A 19,034-nucleotide genomic window follows, 5' to 3' on the forward strand; every position below is an offset into this window, starting at 1 on the left:
ATTGCCTACCCAGAAATTAAAACCTGTAAAAGCCAGGTAAAGTCACCAGATTTGTAGCATTGGTAAAATAAAAAAGATATGACAGTTTCATTCACTGAACACTAAGGCTATTCTTTACATGTAAAAGTTGACTATTTGAGCATATAAATTCCTCCCCATCTACAAAAAATAAAGCTTTGAAAAATAAGGATAGGATAACCCAGATATAATAGTAGATTAAAACAACAATTTGAGAGAAATAGTCACTTCTGACTAGAGATAGTGTGGCTGTGGGGACCATGTACAGGCTTGTGGCTTTGACTTATGCTGCTCAGGCTGTTGAAAACCAGACAGGCTATCCTCCATGCTACCCATGCCCCATATCTAGGTGAGAAATTGAATAAAAATAATTAACAAAATAATTTATAATCACCTTGGCAAATCCAGAAAGCTAAGAAAATTTAAAATTATAGCATAGAGTTAAATAACCATGTATGTTCATTTAAGTGAATCAAGATCGGTAACTATTAGAAGAAAGGGAGTCTCAGAACACAGGATACAAAGATCCTAATTAGTAGTAACACTTATTACTTAAAACACACACACACACACACACACACACACACACACACACAGTCACTCCTTTTGTGAGTCAAGTGTCATGAGGGCCAAGAATATCTTTCCTGGACCCAGCAAACAGAAACATTTAAACATGTTGGACTTTCAAACATTTAAAATGTTGGGCACCTGGGTGGCTCAGTCAGTTAAGCATCCAACTCTTGATTTTGGCTCAGGTCATGCATGATCTCATGCTTAGTGAGTTCGAGTTTCACATCAGCTCTGCACTGACAATGTGGAGTCTGCTTGGGATTCTCTCTCTCCCTCTCTCTCTGCCTTTCCCCTCCTTGTGTGCTTGCTCTCTCTCTCTCTCTGTCTCTCTCAAAATAAATAAACTTAAAAATATTAAACAAATAAAATGTTGGACTTTATATTAAAATGTGAGCACAAAAAGAGACTCAAAATTATAGGTCAAAAGTCACGAAGTATCATTTACACAAGATGAGTAAGTTATAGAGATCTAATATACAGCATGATGAGTGAGAGTAGTTAATGATGTTGTCAGATACTTGAAATCTTTATGGAAATATTTTGATTATAGATTTCCAATGTATCTTAAATGGAATCTTCTCTATACACCATGTGAAGGTGACAGATATGTTATTTAGCTTGATTGTACCAGTCTTTTCCCAATGTATACATATACCAAAATATCAAGTTGTATACCTTAAATGTATACAATTTTTATATGTCAAAAAGGCCACCAAGAAGGCAAATGTATATTATACTATTAATGGTCACTTTTTACTTTTAAATGGTGACATACAAGTTGTAAAAGTAAAAGGTAGCTTCATTTCACAGCTTGAATTTATTTTTCTTGTGAAATCATATCTTACTATTTCAGCAGATTATTTACCATCCAACCAAACTCTTTCAAAAAAGCAGTAATCTGTCACCATTCTTTTTTGGTTTTAGTTTGCTTGTTTATTTATTTGTTCATGCACGTATTCATTCACACAACACATTCTTATTGAGTGCCATATGCCAAGCACAGTACTATTAAGTGGGGATCCATTACTGAACAAAGCTCCCCTAATTCCCTAATTCCTGCCTTCACAGAGCATTCATTTCAGAACATAGAGACAGACAATAATCATCAAACTTATTAAATAAGTGTACTGTTGGCTATATTAAAAGATAACAAGGGTTTTGGGGAAAATACATCAAGGTAAGGCAGATTGGGAATTCTGGGTACCAGGTGGTAAATTTTCATGATGTGGTCAGGTTGGATCTTATTAAAAGGTGACATTTGAGGAAGGAAGTTAAAGAGGAGGGTAGGTGAGAGAAGATATATATAGTGGAAAAGTGTTCCAGATAGGAAAAAAATAGCTAGAACAAAGAAAATGCTATCACTATGAAATATATTAATAATTGATTCCCAATTAATAAGAAAAATATTGATGTGGAGTTTTTCAGTAAACGTTATTTAAATTGCCTTTAAGGCCTGAAGATCCCTAATATTTCTAGCACATTTAGTAATAAATTTGTTTCTCTTGGGAAGATGATAGCAATAAAAAGTAATGATAAACTTTTGTCCTCAAGCAGGTCTGACAGTGATCTGTGTGAATGCTTCTGAAAAAAAAAATGACTTTTATGGTATTGAAACAACTGAAGTTATAAAATGTTTGCAAAGTCCTGATGACAAATCTATATGCAAAATCTGTGCCAGATTAGTGTTTACCGCTGCAGCTGAAGAATGGCCTGTCCATTCTTTTCTCCTCAAAGGCGGTAATGAAGTTACTATCGGAAGTCATCACTACAATCACTGCCATCATAGGACAAGCCTGAAGAAGGGTCTGGAAGCTACACGCTCTTGAATCAGATGGCCTAATAGGAGGCAAGAACTCCTCAAGGGTCTGACTCACAGACTGGGGGAAGTGTAGTTTAGATTATACATGTGGAGAAAATTTCAATCCACAAACAGAGTTGAAAACATATGAGAAATGCAGAGAGCAGAAGCAGTTTGCCCAACAATGTGTTGTATGATATTTGGTGTAAGCAAATAGTATCAAAAGAATCCTTTGAATAGAGGTGACCTATGTGCCTTTTGCCTATTAAAAAAGCCTGAAAATTTAATCTAGCCTTAGTATTTTATTTGTTATTATTTTTTTTAATTTTTTTTTCAACGTTTTATTTTTATTTTTGGGACAGAGAGAGACAGAGCATGAACGGGGGAGGGGCAGAGAGAGAGGGAGACACAGAATCGGAAACAGGCTCCAGGCTCTGAGCCATCAGCCCAGAGCCCGACGCGGGGCTCGAACTCACGGACCGCGAGATCGTGACCTGGCTGAAGTCGGACGCTTAACCGACTGCGCCACCCAGGCGCCCCTTTGTTATTATTTTTTAATGCTATTTGTTTTTGAGAGAGAAAGAGAGAGCATGAATAGGGGAAGGACAGAGAAATTGAGGAGACAGAAGATCTGAAGCTGGCTCTGTGCTGATAAGTGGCTAGTCCTATGTGGGGCTTGAACTCACTAACTGTGAGATCATGACCTGAGCCAAAGTCTGGCACTCAGTTGATTGAGCCATCCAGGCGCCCTAACCTAGCCTTGAGTATTTTAACTCAACCAGCCATTCAGCAGTGCTCAAAATATTTTTCTCTCCCTAATCAGCTCTGTCTCCCATTTTGCGCGCACGCGCGTGTATGCGTGTGTGTGTGTGTGTGTGTGTGAGAGAGAGAGAGAGAGAGAGAGAGAGAGAGAGAGAGAGAGAGACCTAGCACTTAGTCATCAGGTGCTTAGAAAGGTAAGCCTGTTTTCACTAGAATTTAGCTACCGAGTTTCCATTTGACAGTTTCCAGACCATTTGTTTCTATGTTGGTGATATCAACACATTGAAGGAATTATTATTTTCACTTGGAAAAAACTCTCAAGTTTCATTTCAGTATTGAGATGAGCCCAGGTTTTGGAGGAAAAGGTACTAGATCATTTTTTTCCTGATGACTAGGGACTATCCCCTCCTTATACCTTGGTGTGTGGAGCTCAAAGGCTGCTGGGAAAGAGGGTAGGTGAGTTTTCACAATAAACCAAGAGGACTGTGGGAAGAAAAGGATTAAGACCTTGACACAATTTTTTGAGGGAGGTGGGGGTGGTGGAGACTGAATGTTGGAATATTCTGAGCACAGTAAACCCTTAGAGACCAGCAGATGGGAAAGGCCACCCAGCAAAATCACCTAGACCCGAAGAGAAACTAACTATGAAATCAGGGCTTAGGTTATCCTACAAAAGAGCTAGTTGTGGGCATGACGTGAAGCCGGTAGAGAGACACTCTCTGCCCACTCAACCCTGGAACTTTGGTCTAAGCTTATGCATGTATTCCACACCACAGATCAGAGAACACACGATTCGATCTGCCAGTGAAGCAGATTGAATGTTAAGACTTGTAAGGGAGCTTTTAGAAGAAATTGCTCTCTTGCTGGTGGTGTTGAGATACCGTGAGCCTGAAGGTAAAAAGGTATGTGATCAGCCAGCCAGCCTTGTGGAAGCAGAACTGAGAAATGTTTTCTACCGTTCTTTCATCCCTTTCCTGGTTCCTTCTCAAATATCATTTGCCCAGGGCATCTGCAGACTTGATGGAAAAGGAATTCTCAGTACGAGTGACCATGTAAGTGTGTTTGGTGTGGCTCCAGTAACTCATGAGCCGCATCTGTTTCAGGGAATAAGGTTTCATTGATAGGTCACTTTTTGTAATTCCATTTTGATCTTATTCACATCTTCTTATATGTTTTGTTTGATGAAAACTGTGCCCAAGCCAGTGGAGACTTAAAACTGATGTTGTTCAGACCTGGTTCTACTGACTTGTCTCTCCCGATAGTGCTGTACACGGTTGGTTGGCTACCACTGTTTAGTGGCAGTGATGATGGCCTTGGTAGTGGTGGCTATAGGTTTCTTGTGGAGACCGGAAGCAGAGAGTTGGAAATGCATTATTGGGTGACGCTTTATTTTTAAAAGTAGCTGAAATATGTTTTTGTTTTCAAGGTGCCTGAGACCAAAAGAAATGTCCCTAGCATCAAATCCCATATACATGCAAAGAAATCCTGTTAATGCTTTTTGGTAAATAAGTCAAACAACACTGAAACTTCCAATGTGTTCTCCACTAGAATGCCTCACCTTCTCCATTAGTTTTCATTTCACCTGTGGACTCAAATTTCTCCCATTCATTTTGAGAATTCTGGAGAGAAGTTTGTGGCTTGATAACAAGCAAATAGGCAGCAGTGCTCTGAACCCTCAACTTCACAGGATGAAGAGCTCCCGATGCTCCAGGGATAGCAAATATTTTATGGGATACGCTGTTTGATCTAATTCTTCTTTTTTTTTAAGCAAAGGCTCTCTGAGGTGAAAACAAATTTATAATTGGTGATACACATGGTGGCAAGTTGACTCTTACCATTGTGAATAGTAGGGAAAATTAAGAATTTAACCAAGAGCTGGTGTTAAAGAGAACTCAGAGGTGAAAGCCTCTCTCTCTCTCTCTCAACTTCTCTTCCCTTCAATATGCACTGAACAACCAAGACTTTACGCTGCCTCTTAGCTCATTAGGATGCCATGCTGAGCCGTCTTCATTTTCACACTGTCTTTTGCTGTGATTTCTCTTTTCTGCCTTTTCTTTTTTTAAATCTTCTTTCCTACTATGCCCAAAACCAACCATTCTTGTCCTATATTCCATTCTCTCAGAGTGTTTCTGGGGTCCAGAATGAATCTTATAAACTAAGGAATTGCTGGATAATTGTTATAGTTTCCATATCACAAAAAATATTTGCATCTTAAAGGAGTAATTCTGGAGGTGGCATGCCATATCCTAAATTAGAATTTTCAATTCTGGAATATTCAATTCTGGAATAAAGGTTTTCGTAGTCCTTCTTGGATAATATTACCTGGGTACTCTGCTTACATTGTGCATATATAAATGGGCATGGAATGTGTAGCTATGAAACTCTGGGCCACTGAGCCAAGTTTCAAAGTGTAGCTATACAGTGAGTAATACAGATAATGACTTTTACACAGTGCATAGACTTCTTCATATGGCCCTCAATCTTGAACACTTTCCATATGAAAAGTTGAGAAATATGTACTATTTCAGCAACAGCAACAACAATAAAACCTGCATGGGGCTTCCTACCTTTTGTGTTGGGAATAGATTGCAGATGTTCCCTGAAATATTGATCCCTTTATCCTGTTGACTCTCAAACTTTAGCATGAATCAGAAAGCCTAGAAACCTTGTTAATATACAGAGTTTCTGTCTCAAGCGGAGCCTGAGAATATACATTTCTTGTAAGTTTTTAGGTGCTGTTGCTGCTGCTGTTGTTTTGGGGACCACATTTACAGAATTGCTTTAGCCTTCGGGGCACTTAAATTGAGTCATCAAACAAGGGCTCAAGGAGCCCCATCTGGCAGTGCTTGCTCTCACATGCCTGCTAAGCACTGAGGAGATGCTCTACCTTGTGGAAATCTACTTTAGAATCCAGTCCAGGCTGCTGCTGGAAGAGTTTACATTCAGAACATAGCATACAGCTCAAGGTGAATTGCACAGGGGTGAGGGTCGGAGAGGCCACAAGAAAGGTCCTGGAGGGTGTTATTTTAGGACTCGGCTCCTCAAGCTGTTTGTGACATGTTTCATTAGTGCATACAATCTAGCTTCAGTATGACCATTCTAAAAATGGATGCATTTTCTGCAAATTAGATGTTCTCCCTTATTTTGGAATATCTCATCTACAAAAGTTTATTTGGATTTGAAATCCATTTGCATTGCTATAAGAAATTTCAACATTACATTGGTAAAGGAGAGTAAAGGAAGTGCTTTTAGGTTTTTTTAAGTATAACTTCAATTGGCTAGTTTTTAAGCAGCTATAAAATGGGAAAATGGTTTTAAAATTTTTTATTATCTATATGTGAACAAAGTTTTTTACTTGATGTGACTCTTAAGGATTTGAAGAAAGATCACCATAAAAATCATGATTAGGAAATGCTTGTAGTCAGCTTAATCATAAAATCAAACATAAAAATCTATTTTCATAAAAGGGACTCAAGTTTCTCATTAAAGAAAAAAATGAAAAGTCTTTATTTTGAAGTTTTATATAAATTCGATAGTTAATACTCTTTCTATCACTTTTATTTGACTTTTCTAACATTGTTATCTTACATCAAGAATGTAATTTTTTCCCCACCAAGCGCTATATAGATATTCCCAAATCCATTCCAGTTTATCCCAGTTCTCATACAAATATAATAATTTTGTATGTCTACTCTAACTTGAAAATGGTTGGGAGACACTGCCATGGTCCCCACTGAATGTGACTCAGCCAAGTAGTATTTAAAATGATGTCCCCAGGGTGCCTGGGTTGCTCAGTTGGTTAAGCATTTGACTTCAGCTCAGGTTATAATCTCAGTTTGTGGGTTTGAGCCCCATGTCGGGCTCTGTGCTGACAGCTCAGAGGCTGGATCCTGCTTTGGATTCTGTGTCTCCCTCTCTCTCTGCCTCTCTCTTTCTTTCTCAAAAATAAACATAAAAAATTAAAACTAAAGTAAAATAAAATTATGCTCCCCACTTCTATGTCTAGAACTGCAGAGTAAACCCCCTTAGAGCAGATTTGTGCTATTATGGGACAATCAATTGCATTATCCCTCTTAAAAATAATTTTAAGGTAAGTAGGTACCCATTGCTTTAGGGAAGATATGAAGCAGCATCTATATATGGTTTGACAAAGACACCAGTTTTCCTCAATTATACAGAAATGAGCATGGGAATGAAGTAGATAAATCTGCACAAATGACAAGGATTTTCCTGGGAAGAAAGTGATAAAGACACCAACCATTTTCCTTTTGAGATTCACTGTTATCATAATGAAGCTCTGTGGTAGATTAGAATGGCTCCAACTAATGCCCCCAGGGATCCCCAGAAAAATTCATCTTATAAGAAATGAAAAATTCTGATTGGTAGCTTGGATTTATGGCTGTCTATGTCATGAAAGGAAGAATTATTTAGGAATAGCATTTTTCAAAAGTGAGGGATCTCTTTCTAATCCAGATACTCTGACATGGAGGCCAGAATAATGAATACATTTTGTGAATAAAACTAAGTATGATTTCAAATTTATCTGTAGTTTATGTGGCTATTTTGGGGCTAAGTGGAATAGTGCATATAAAATACTTAGAAGAGTTAATGGCCCATGGTAAGTGCTTAATAAATGCTAGTCACTGCTAATGTCAAAACAAATTAAGTATGAATCCTTACTTAGGAACTGAATATTTGGGAGCCCAAGTAGAATACTCCCTTAACTGATCATAATATTGAAAGTAATGAGGTTATTTTTCCTCAAAACAAAACAAACACAACACACACCAGGTTCAGAAAGAACCTCTTAAAATCTTTGTGAGATTAGTTTTCAATGACAATAATTGTAGCCTAAAATGGGGCCCAGTGGTGATGGATCAGATTCTTCATTTGTTTCCTTGGCATTTAGAAACAAGGATGATTTTTGTTGTTGTTTGTTGTTGTTTGTTGTTGTTGTTGTTATAAATAAGTTTCTTTGTCCTTCAATAATTTCAGTGGGCAAAGGAAAGATAGAAATAGAGAGAGAGGAGGGAGGAGGTGGGAGGAAGAAGGGGAAGAAAAAGAGATTGAGAGAGAGAGAGAGAGAGAGAGAGAGCGAGCTGTCAGATAACTAACTTGGGCGAGCTGTCAGATAACTAACTTGGCCAGGTAGAGGCTTGAGTCATGAATTAAGATATTATAAGGAGGTTTGACCACAAGGTGGTGAAAGAGGTCAACTGGGTGATATAATAATAGACCTATATGAGAAGCATTTTTAGAATTAGAGAGCATTGTGGAGGAGAGTGGACATCTTTACATTTTTTCATTACAGGAATTTCTAGCTTGAGAGGCAATTTAGGAAATCAATAACTAGAACTTTAGAAGAATATTTGAAGGACACTGAGAATAATGTATGAACTTTAAACAGTTTTACACAAAAAGATTTAGGATAGAAATGCCTAGAATGAATCCACATACTTAAATGCATGAAGGTGAACATGTAGATGCAGAATGATAAGGATTAGTGGAGTTGACACAATACACAGTGCAAAAGGTGGATGATGTACCAAAAAAAAAAAAACCACCAAAAAATAAAAAACAAGGAAAATCCACAACAGAGATACTTCCTACAACCATTCCTAAAGATGGATTTGAATTAATACTGTCACTACCAGTTTAATTTTCTTTTTGCCGTTTCAGATATTTCTCTCTCTCTGTCTCTGTCTCTCTGCATACAGACCCAAGTACACACATATACATAGGCATGCGATTGTACCTTTTTACATATGTGCACATGTATGGTATCTATGTTTACCCTTAGTTTTATTGGTAAATAGAATGTGGCTTATTTTACAACAGGTTAATTACTTCCCAGTAAATTTTTTGCCCATTTGTTTGTTTGTATTAATCACATAATATCTAGGTAAGAAAACATCTTACTGGATCCCGAGATCCAGAGAATCAGCACCTTTCAAATAGTGTTGCCTTTGCCATTCCTCTCACTATCACTAGGTCATATTTTATATTTATGCCAACAATAATGCCAAATGTAGCCACGCTTGACTATATTCTCCTTATCCCTGCATATTTCAGGGAAGAAAAAATGATAGAGATGTTGTACATGTAAATTTTGCATTTGGGTTGTAAAGGATGGGTTCTTTTCTCTGAGAACTTCTTAAAACCACAAGTATCGATTGCACATAACTACTGCACTCAAGGGGAATTTGGAAGTATGTGAGTTCATTACAGTGTAGACTTGGACATAAAGTCTTCATCGTCAACATACCCAGTTTTGGCCTAGGGTGGGAAACTGTGTGAAAATATTCTTAACATTCTTAATCAAGGTCAACCCTGTAGCTATGACCACACAAAAAATTGAACTCAAAATTTTAGTACTTATCCTTACTAATTTCATCAATACAAATGGCTCTGAATGATTTAGAAATCGACCTTTTCTTTTTCCTTCAAAGGCACATTTTTAAGGAATGCCACGAACACTTACCAATCATTCCAGCTTGGATTTGGAATTGATGATCAATAAAGTATTCATCACTTTCTCAGTTGTTTTTCCTTCTAGATTTACTACTAAATGTATCCTCTCTATTTTCATTTTGAAATGGAAAGAGCCCAGCCTTAATCTTTCCAGGATACTAGTATAGCATACATCAAAATGATACATGAGAAGATTTGGACTTATTTTTGAGTTTATATATTTATTTTGAGAGAGAGAGAGAGCAAGTAGGGGAGGGGCAAAGAGAGCAGGAGAGAGAGAATCCCAAGCAGACTCCACGCTATCAGTGCAGAGCCCAACGTGGGACTCAGTCCCACAAACCATGAGATCATGACCTGAGTCAAAACCAAGAGTAGGATGCTTAACCGTTTGGACTTTTAACAACAAATCTTCCATTATTAACAGAGATTACTTAGATTTTCAGAAGAACACAAACGGTTAGCAACCTATTAGATGAGTCTGGCAATGGGAAATAGCAATGCAATAATTTAGCCTAGAATTCCCTTCTTCCCTTGATTGTTGCCATTTCCATCTTGAGTTGTATGAAACATTGCAGATATGTTTACCTGGTCTAATAAATAGGGAATGTTATAGAGTTGTGCCAAATTGTCAGTGGTTTGTAATGCACATGTTTTCTGAATCTGGGAGAGTTCTAATGCGAGGTGGGAGTGGGGAAGGGTCTCTCTCTGACTCACACATAGACTCTCAATTCTTCCATGTTTACCGCTTGCACACTACAGGTTTTATTTTAAGGACAGGCATCTTCCAATGCACTTCCATCAAACACACTTGGCAAAATTATGTTTTCTGTGATATCCCAGCTCAAATTTATCATAACTTACTTCCCGCCTCCATGTGAACGTAATTTATAGTAGAGAAGAACAACAGGAGAGATAGATGGAATCATTGTTCTTTCTTTCGAAGTCTTAGAGTCATGAGTAAATTATTCCTGGAATCTTTCACTATTACCTGAAGCCCTGGTGTTTTGTTAATATAACCAATATTTGAAATAAAACTCAGAAATGAAAGACAAATTCTGAAAATAGGCTAATCCCTAGATTTTATTATTTACAAATATAAAAAATACAAAAACATTTCTCTATCTACCGATCATCTATCAATCATCTATCATCTCTCAGTCTGTCTCCATTCTAACAGTCTTCATCAGCTGTTAAAACTTTTATTTTTATTTAATTTTTACCATTTAAACTCTATAGTTCATATTCTTGACTATCAAATTGTTTCATTCTGGCAACTGTAGAAACATTAATATACCTTATAGTATTCTGGTTATTATCTTTAGCAGCCGTTAAACTCCCACAGGAAGTGGGGAAGTTATGAGTTTCTTTTTTCTTGCACATTTCTAATATGAAAAAAAATTGAAAATAATCCTAAAAGAGGAATAAAAATAAAATTATAATATGGTAACTTGCTGTATTATGTTCATGTACCAAAGCTGAAGGAACATGGGGAAACCTAAGTGACAAGTAATTTTGCATTTTTATAGCTTGAGAAAAGAACATTTTACCAATTTTATTGGAATATGGGCAACAAGGAGGGTTAACAAAGAATTTTAAATAGAAAATTATGTTAATCTTAATTCACATTACAAAATAGTAAAGTCAGTAGACAGACAAGCAGTCACACATACGTACAGTTTTTTTTTTTAAATCTAACAGAGGCTATAGGACTGTAGTCTTTTCTGTAAATGGATTTGAACACCACAAGTACCAAATACTGCATTCAAGGGAATATAATTAGAGCTGAAGAGTTGAGAACTCTCAAAATACAGATGAAACTCGATACTCCCAAAAGATTGTACTGGCTGAAAGTTTAAATGGGTTAAATAAGGGTTTAGATAAATCCCTGGATGACTGAGCCATAGCCAGTCATTTAAAGGCAATTAGAGATTTAAAGGTGAAGGTCTTGGGAGGATTATGTCACAGCAAAGGCAAAAGTCCCGTAGGGCACTTTAAGAGCCAGGATTCTGCCCAATTCTTTCATTCTTAAACAGAAGCCTTAGATACCTCATTCTCTGGGACTTTATATATATTTGAGTGTTTGGTCTGGTCCCCAGGAAACACAGTAGCTACTCCAGGTTAAACCTAAAGTAGTACTAGATGATCTCATCCTAATTAATGAATTCCATTATCTATCTAGGAAGATAGAAAATCATTCCTAGAGTTCCTTTTGTAAAAAGAAATGTAGGTTTGAGATTACCTCTCCATTCTTGTTTGCATATTTTTTCTCCCTAATTTCCTCCATTAATATTATACTTAATTGTAGAAGTAATTCAGATATAATTACATTTTACAAGTAAGAATAAAGGGGAAGGAATCATGTAACATGACTGAAAAGAAATAATTTTGACCATTTCCATTTCTGTTATATTTCAAGTCCCCAAAGATTTGAGTATGTGATCAACTGTTTGCAAAACTGTCCCAAGTTCTTTATCTTTACCTCTACTTCTACCCTTTGCAATGTAATTTGCAGTTCTTCCAATCAAAGCGTGGTCTATTTCCCTAACTCTTGTTTAGTCTGGTCTTGTTACTAGCTTTGGCCAATAAATTCAACAGAAATGATGGTGTGCCAATTCCAGGTATGGAATGGCAGTATTTCAAACTTCTTTTTGAACCTCAGCCACTGACACAAGAACAAGCCTGCCGGAACATGAGAGGCCGCGTAGAGAGAAACTGATCATCTTCAAGGCTAACTAGCTCACAGATGATCAGCCAGCTGATAGTAGATGCATGAGTTAGCCCATCTGAAATCTTAATAATTGTGCACATGATTTACATATCCATAATTAATAACAGATGCTTATTTTATGACAGTGCATTTTGCTGTGGATTGTTATATAGTAATAACTAAATAATAAAGGGATGAAGCATGTAATTGAGGTACTTGTTAGCTATATATTATCATAATAAGTATGTGGCTTTGTACTCTCTTCCCTCAGTATTTCCTTGGTGATATTAAATGATTTTGAAACATGTGACCACATATTAAATCCAGGAGAATAAGGAGAAAGCTAGACACCAAACTTAAGGAAGTGAATCTGACAAAAAATATTATTCTTTCATTTAATGGATTATCAGAAAAATACAACTGTCTACTTATATGTACTAAATAACATGTCCTTAAAATATATAAAAAACAAAAATGGTAGTAAATTAATTATAATGAGATGCTTTAAACACTCTACTTTCAATAGTTAAGAGTTACTTATCATTTGAAGAACAAAATTACCAAAAAAATGATTATCAAAACCAACTTACTAGAATATTCCACTCAACTGCAGAAGGCTGGTTTTTTTCCCCCAAACACCCAGAGGATATTTATTTTTTTATTTTTTATTTTTTTATATATATGAAATTTATTGACAAATTGGTTTCCATACAACACCCAGTGCTCATCCCAAAAGGTGCCCTCCTCAATACCCATCACCCACCCTCCCCTCCCTCCCACCCCCCATCAACCCTCAGTTTGTTCTCAGTTTTTAACCGTCTCTTATGCTTTGGCTCTCTCCCACTCTAACCTCTTTTTTTTTTTTTTTCCTTCCCCTCCCCCATGGGTTCCTGTTAAGTTTCTCAGGATCCACATAGGAGTGAAACCATATGGTATCTGTCTTTCTCTGTATGGCTTATTTCACTTAGCATTACACTCTCCAGTTCCATCCACGTTGCTACAAAAGGCCATATTTCATTTTTTCTCATTGCCACATAGTATTCCATTGTGTATATATACCACAATTTCTTTATCCATTCATCAGTTGATGGACATTTAGGCTCTTTCCATAATTTGGCTATTGTTGAGAGTGCTGCTATGGACATTGGGGTACAAGTGCCCCTATGCATCAGTACTCCTGTATCCCTTGGATAAATTCCTAGCAGTGCTATTGCTGGGTCATAGGGTAGGTCTATTTTTAATTTTCTGAGGAACCTCCACACTGCTTTCCAGAGCGGCTGCACCAATTTGCATTCCCACCAACAGTGCAAGAGACACCCAGAGGATATTTATAAAAACTGACCACAGATTGGGTCATAAAGCAAATCTCAACAGACTTCCAAGAATTAGAATCATATGGAATAGTATATTCCTTGATCACATGGATGAATTCATGCGCACACATATATATAGGATAAAGTGGGGCATTACATAATGATAAAGTGGTCAATTCTTCAAGACAGTATAATATGCATGTGCCTAAAAGAAGCATCAAAATATGTGAATAAAAGTGCATTAGAACTACAAGGAGAAACAGATGAATCCAGTATTATTTCTGGATATGTCAACACCCTTTCAGATATGGAGAGATCTAATAGGTAGAACATAGTTTAACTTAACAATACCATCAATCAACTGAATATAATGGCCACTTATAGGCTGATTCATCCAACAACGGCAAAATACACACTCTTCTCAAGCTAACATGGAGAATTTACCAAAATAGACCACATTGTGGGCCATAAAACACACCATAACAAATTTAAAGGAATAGAAATCATACAATGTCTTTTCTCAGACGACAGTGGAATTAAGTTAGATCTCAATAAAATAAAGATATCTAGAAAATACAAAAATATTTGGATATTAAACAACATATTAAATTTTTTTTAATGTTTATTCATTTTTGAGAGAGAGGGAGAGAGAAACAGAGTGAGTGGGGGAGGGGCAGAAAGAGAGGGAGACAGAATCTGAAACAGTTTCCAGGCTCTGAACTGTTGGCACAGAGCCTGAGACAGGGCTCGAACCCACAAACCATGAGATCATGACCTTAGCAGAAGTCAGACGCTTAACCCACTGTGCCATCCAGGTGCCCCTAAAGAACACATTTTTAAATAATGCATGAATCAAAGGAGAAATCTCAAATTAAAAAAAATATTTTAAATAAAATGAAAATGTAACATCAATATTTGTGGGATTTGAATACATATAAAGTAAAACCTTGGATTATTAGTAACTTGTCCTGTGAGTGTTCCACAAGACAAGCAAACATTTCTAATACATTTTAACTTGATAAATGAGCAATGTCATGAAATACAAGTAGTACCTGACGCTGAATGTCACATAGTCAGAATTGAGCCAATGGTTCTTGAAATTCACTTTGATATACAAGTAGTTTGAACTAGAAGCATGTTTCTAGAACAAATTATACCCGCACACCAAGGTTTTACTGTATTTAAAAGAATAAAGATCTAAAATCAATAAGCAAGGTTCTACCTTAGGAACTAGAAGGAGAGCAAATTGCATTCAAAGTAAGCAAAAGAAGAAGAGGAAGAGAAAGAAGAAGGCAGAATAAAAAGTGGAGCAGAAATTAATGAAATTAAAAATAGGAAATCAATAGAGAAAATCAATAAAATCAATAAAACCAAAAGCTGGTTCTTTGAAAAGGCCAATAAATTGATAAGCCTCTAGACACATCTGATAAAAAAGAGAGGACACAAATAACTAATATTAGAAATGAAAGAAAGAATATCATTGCAGATTTCATGTACATGGAAATGATAATAAAGTGGTACTCTGAACAACACCCACAAATTTGATAACCTTCAACCTAATATCTAAAATTATGTTTCTAGATGAAAACATAGATTATCTCTGTAAACATGAAATAGGCAAATATTTATTAGACTTGAGTAAAAATGCACGAAACATAAAAATGGATAGGTGGTTTTTAGTGGAGATCAACAATGATGCTTTTTGAAAGACATTTAAAAAATGAAAAGGCAAGTGAAGAACTAGGAGAAATATTTACAGTACATATATCTGATAAAGCATTTATATCCTCAAAAATTATAATAATATGGAGTTCTACATTTATAGTCCATGCACTATTCTGAGAATTCAAGTTCCTAATGAAAGGTTAAAACAAACAAACAAAAATGGCAAAAATCTTACAAGTTTCCAGCACATGTTTAAGCTGGCAAATATTTAAAAAATTTTTTTAACGTTTATTTATTTTTGAGACAGAGAAAGAGACACAGCACGAGCAGGAGAGGGGCAGAGAGAGAGGGAGACACAGAATCCGAAGTAGGCTCCAGGCTATGAGCTGTCAGCACAGAGCCCGATACAGGGCTCGAACCCATGGACTGCAAGATCATGACCTGAGCCAAAGTCAGATGCTTAACCAGCTGAGCCACCCAGGTGCCCCCTAAACTAGCAAATATTTTAAAGAGAGCTTCTGGCATGATACACAAATGTGTTTCTGCACAAAAACAGTACCCTTTCATGCTGGATTCATCAGCTGTTTTCCTTCATACCTACTATATAAACACAGCCTCCCTTTACAAAACAGTAGAATAAAATAGAAATTTCCCAGAGAAATTATTTCATAGAAAATAATCAGGGAGCATAGAACAAGCTGGAAATATATATTCATTCTTATATACATATACACAGGCATACAGATTTTTTCCTAAAGTTCCAATCTTTGTGTTACTTTTTATGAAGACGCTGTTGTAGTAACTCCTTCTCAGAACATGATAAGCCTATGGGATGTCTGAGATGCATCACTGTGAGGTGCCCACAATTTTCTTGCATCCTCCATAACCCTGGAGGAGAAGGCCATTACTGTGTCCAGTCATTTAAGACTCAGGAGAGCCTTGTTTCATGGCATACTGTTTAAAGGTTTCTTGATTACAAGTGAATTCTATGGATCTATTATGTTTCATTGGCAGTTTAAAAGGAAAATTTAATAGATATCCCTGTTTACATAAGGTTTTGGCTGATAACCATATTGAGCATCCTGTACACTCCTATGTTTTTTCTGAGTCCTTTTTGCTTCCAAAGATTGTGCTAACTGCTGTTGATGAAACAGAGGCCATTCTCACCATGGAACAACCGACTGCTTTTACCTTCATTGATTTTTGAATTGTGCTGCTCACCAGAGAGTAATTGTTAGAGTCTCTTGTGGACCAGGGAACTTCAAGCCCAGTTCACACAGCTTCTATTGCCCAAGTAACTTGCAGAAACTTTTTATAACCTAATTGTACTCATTTTCGAGGAAAGAAGATATTTTGTTCTTTTGGTAAGAAAGGAAAATTTACCTAAATAGACTCCAAAATTGCAACACCGAAATGTTTATATATTCTTTTAGTTTAGTGTTTCTTTAATTGAAGAGAGCTATACTGATATGGTAAAAAACTCGAACAGTATAAGAATATGCACAATGAAAATCAAAACTCTCCCACACCGTGGGACCTCTAATCTTTAGTGGTCCTCACTGAACAGTTTCTTGCATACTGCTGGAAATGGTTCATATACATGTATGAGCATGTGTAAATTTTATGATATATATATTACAGGTATCATATATGTATAAATAAAACACTAAGGGAAACATATGATATATATACTCCTCCGCATAATATGTTTTAAATTTATTTTTAATTTCTTTTTTTTTTTTTTAATTTTTTTTTTTCAACGTTTATTTATTTTTGGGACAGAGAGAGACAGAGCATGAACGGGGGAGGGGCAGAGAGAGAGGGAGACACAGAATCGGAAACAGGCTCCAGGCTCTGAGCCATCAGCCCAGAGCCTGACGCGGGGCTCGAACTCACGGACCGCGAGATCGTGACCTGGCTGAAGTCGGACACTTAACCGACTGCGCCACCCAGGCGCCCCTAATTTCCATGTGATAAAATTCACTCTTTTTGATGTACAGTTCTATAACTTTTGACAAATGCATAGAGCCATGCAAACAACATAAAGTACAGAACAATTCTATTATTCTTCTCCCCAAAAATGATCCCCTAAGATCTCTCTCTGTCTTTATTGTAATTTTCAGTAGAGTTAACATACAGTGCTGTATTAGTTTCAGGGGTACAGTCAAGTGATTCAACAATTCCGTATACCAGTGCTCATCAGGATAAGTGTCCTCTTAAACCCCACCACCTGTTTCATCCATCCACCACCCACCTCCCCTCTGGTAACCATCGGTTTGTTCTCTATAGTTTAAGAGTCTGTTTTGTGGTTTGTCTCCCTCTTTTTTTCCCCTTTGTTTGTCAAGTCCTCCCTCAACCTTTCTTTAACTTGTGGAGTTCACTAATTCGTTTTCCTCTCTAGTTTTGCCTTTTCCAGAATATCATATAAATGGAATCATAGCATGTAACCTTTTTAGTCTGACTTCTTTCACCTAGCAATATATATTTGAGATTCCTCTGTGTTGTATATGTTGATAGTTCACTTCATTTGATTGCTAAATAGTATTCCATTGTATGGATGTATCACAGTTTTTCTATTTCCCAGCTGAGGGACAGCTGGGCTGTTTCCAGATTTGGTGATTAAGAACAAAGCTACTGTAAATATTTCATGAATAAATTTTTGTGGGAACCTGGGTTTTTATTTCACGTGGGCAAATACCTAGGAGTGGGTGCATATGACTTTTAACCTAATATATTTTGAGTATTATTTAATATTAGCATCAAAAGCACACACAAACACACTCCACAAACATACTTCTCCAGAGAGGATGTAACTCAGACTCTAGTACCTCTGTCAATGCCCAGAAATATTCCATGGTGTTAAGAGAGGTGTGAGTTTAATTTCTGTTCCTTTCTTTATTATAATTTTCTAAAATGAATTATGTATTATCTATCTACTAAAGAAGAAAACAATAGCAAACATTAATCAGCTCCAATTAAAAAATAACTCTAATTTAAGTAGCTCACTTAATTACTTTAATACTTTTTAGATTTTGTAACTAATTTCAAGTAGCAGTTTCTCAAGTCTGTTTTGAGTTTATAGACACAAACTGCCTAACTGTTGGAACATTTTGCTCATTAAAGCTTTCTGCTAATGCTATTGTCCCATGTTTATATCTGAAGAATTCACTTATTAACCAGGTTTGCCAACGTCTCTGACTTGACTGGTTACAGAAATTTGAAAGCATTTAAGTCAATTAAATAATTGGTTATATGGACCAATGACAGGAAAGCACTCTTTAGATGTTTAAGCATCGTGTAAATAGCCATTGGGTGATTTCTCCAAGGAAAAAAAAATAATTATGAACAGAAATGGAAGTTCAAGTTCAGAGAACTTAAATAGAAGTTGATAAAGTTTTTCAGCACCCAACTCTGTCAGATTGCTTCTCCTGTAAATATACGTGTGGGAGGGGATCTCAAGGCACCTGACCCCTTTGATTTATAGATACTATAGTAATAAGGTTAATTTAAGACATTTACCTTATGTATTCCCACCACATTTTTACTTTTAGGGAGTAGGGGGCTCCTTGTTAAAGAAAATTCCTGACATACATTGCCTTCTTGGGTTTTTCCAAAATTCATATGTTGAAAACCTAGCCCTCAGTTTCTCAGAATGTGATGGTATTTGGAGATAGGGACTTTAAAGGGGTATTTAAAATTTAATGAGATCATAGGGCAGGTCCTAGTCTAA

The sequence above is a fragment of the Lynx canadensis genome, chromosome D3 (genome assembly GCF_007474595.2).
Source record: "Lynx canadensis isolate LIC74 chromosome D3, mLynCan4.pri.v2, whole genome shotgun sequence".
Classification (NCBI taxonomy): domain Eukaryota; kingdom Metazoa; phylum Chordata; class Mammalia; order Carnivora; family Felidae; genus Lynx; species Lynx canadensis.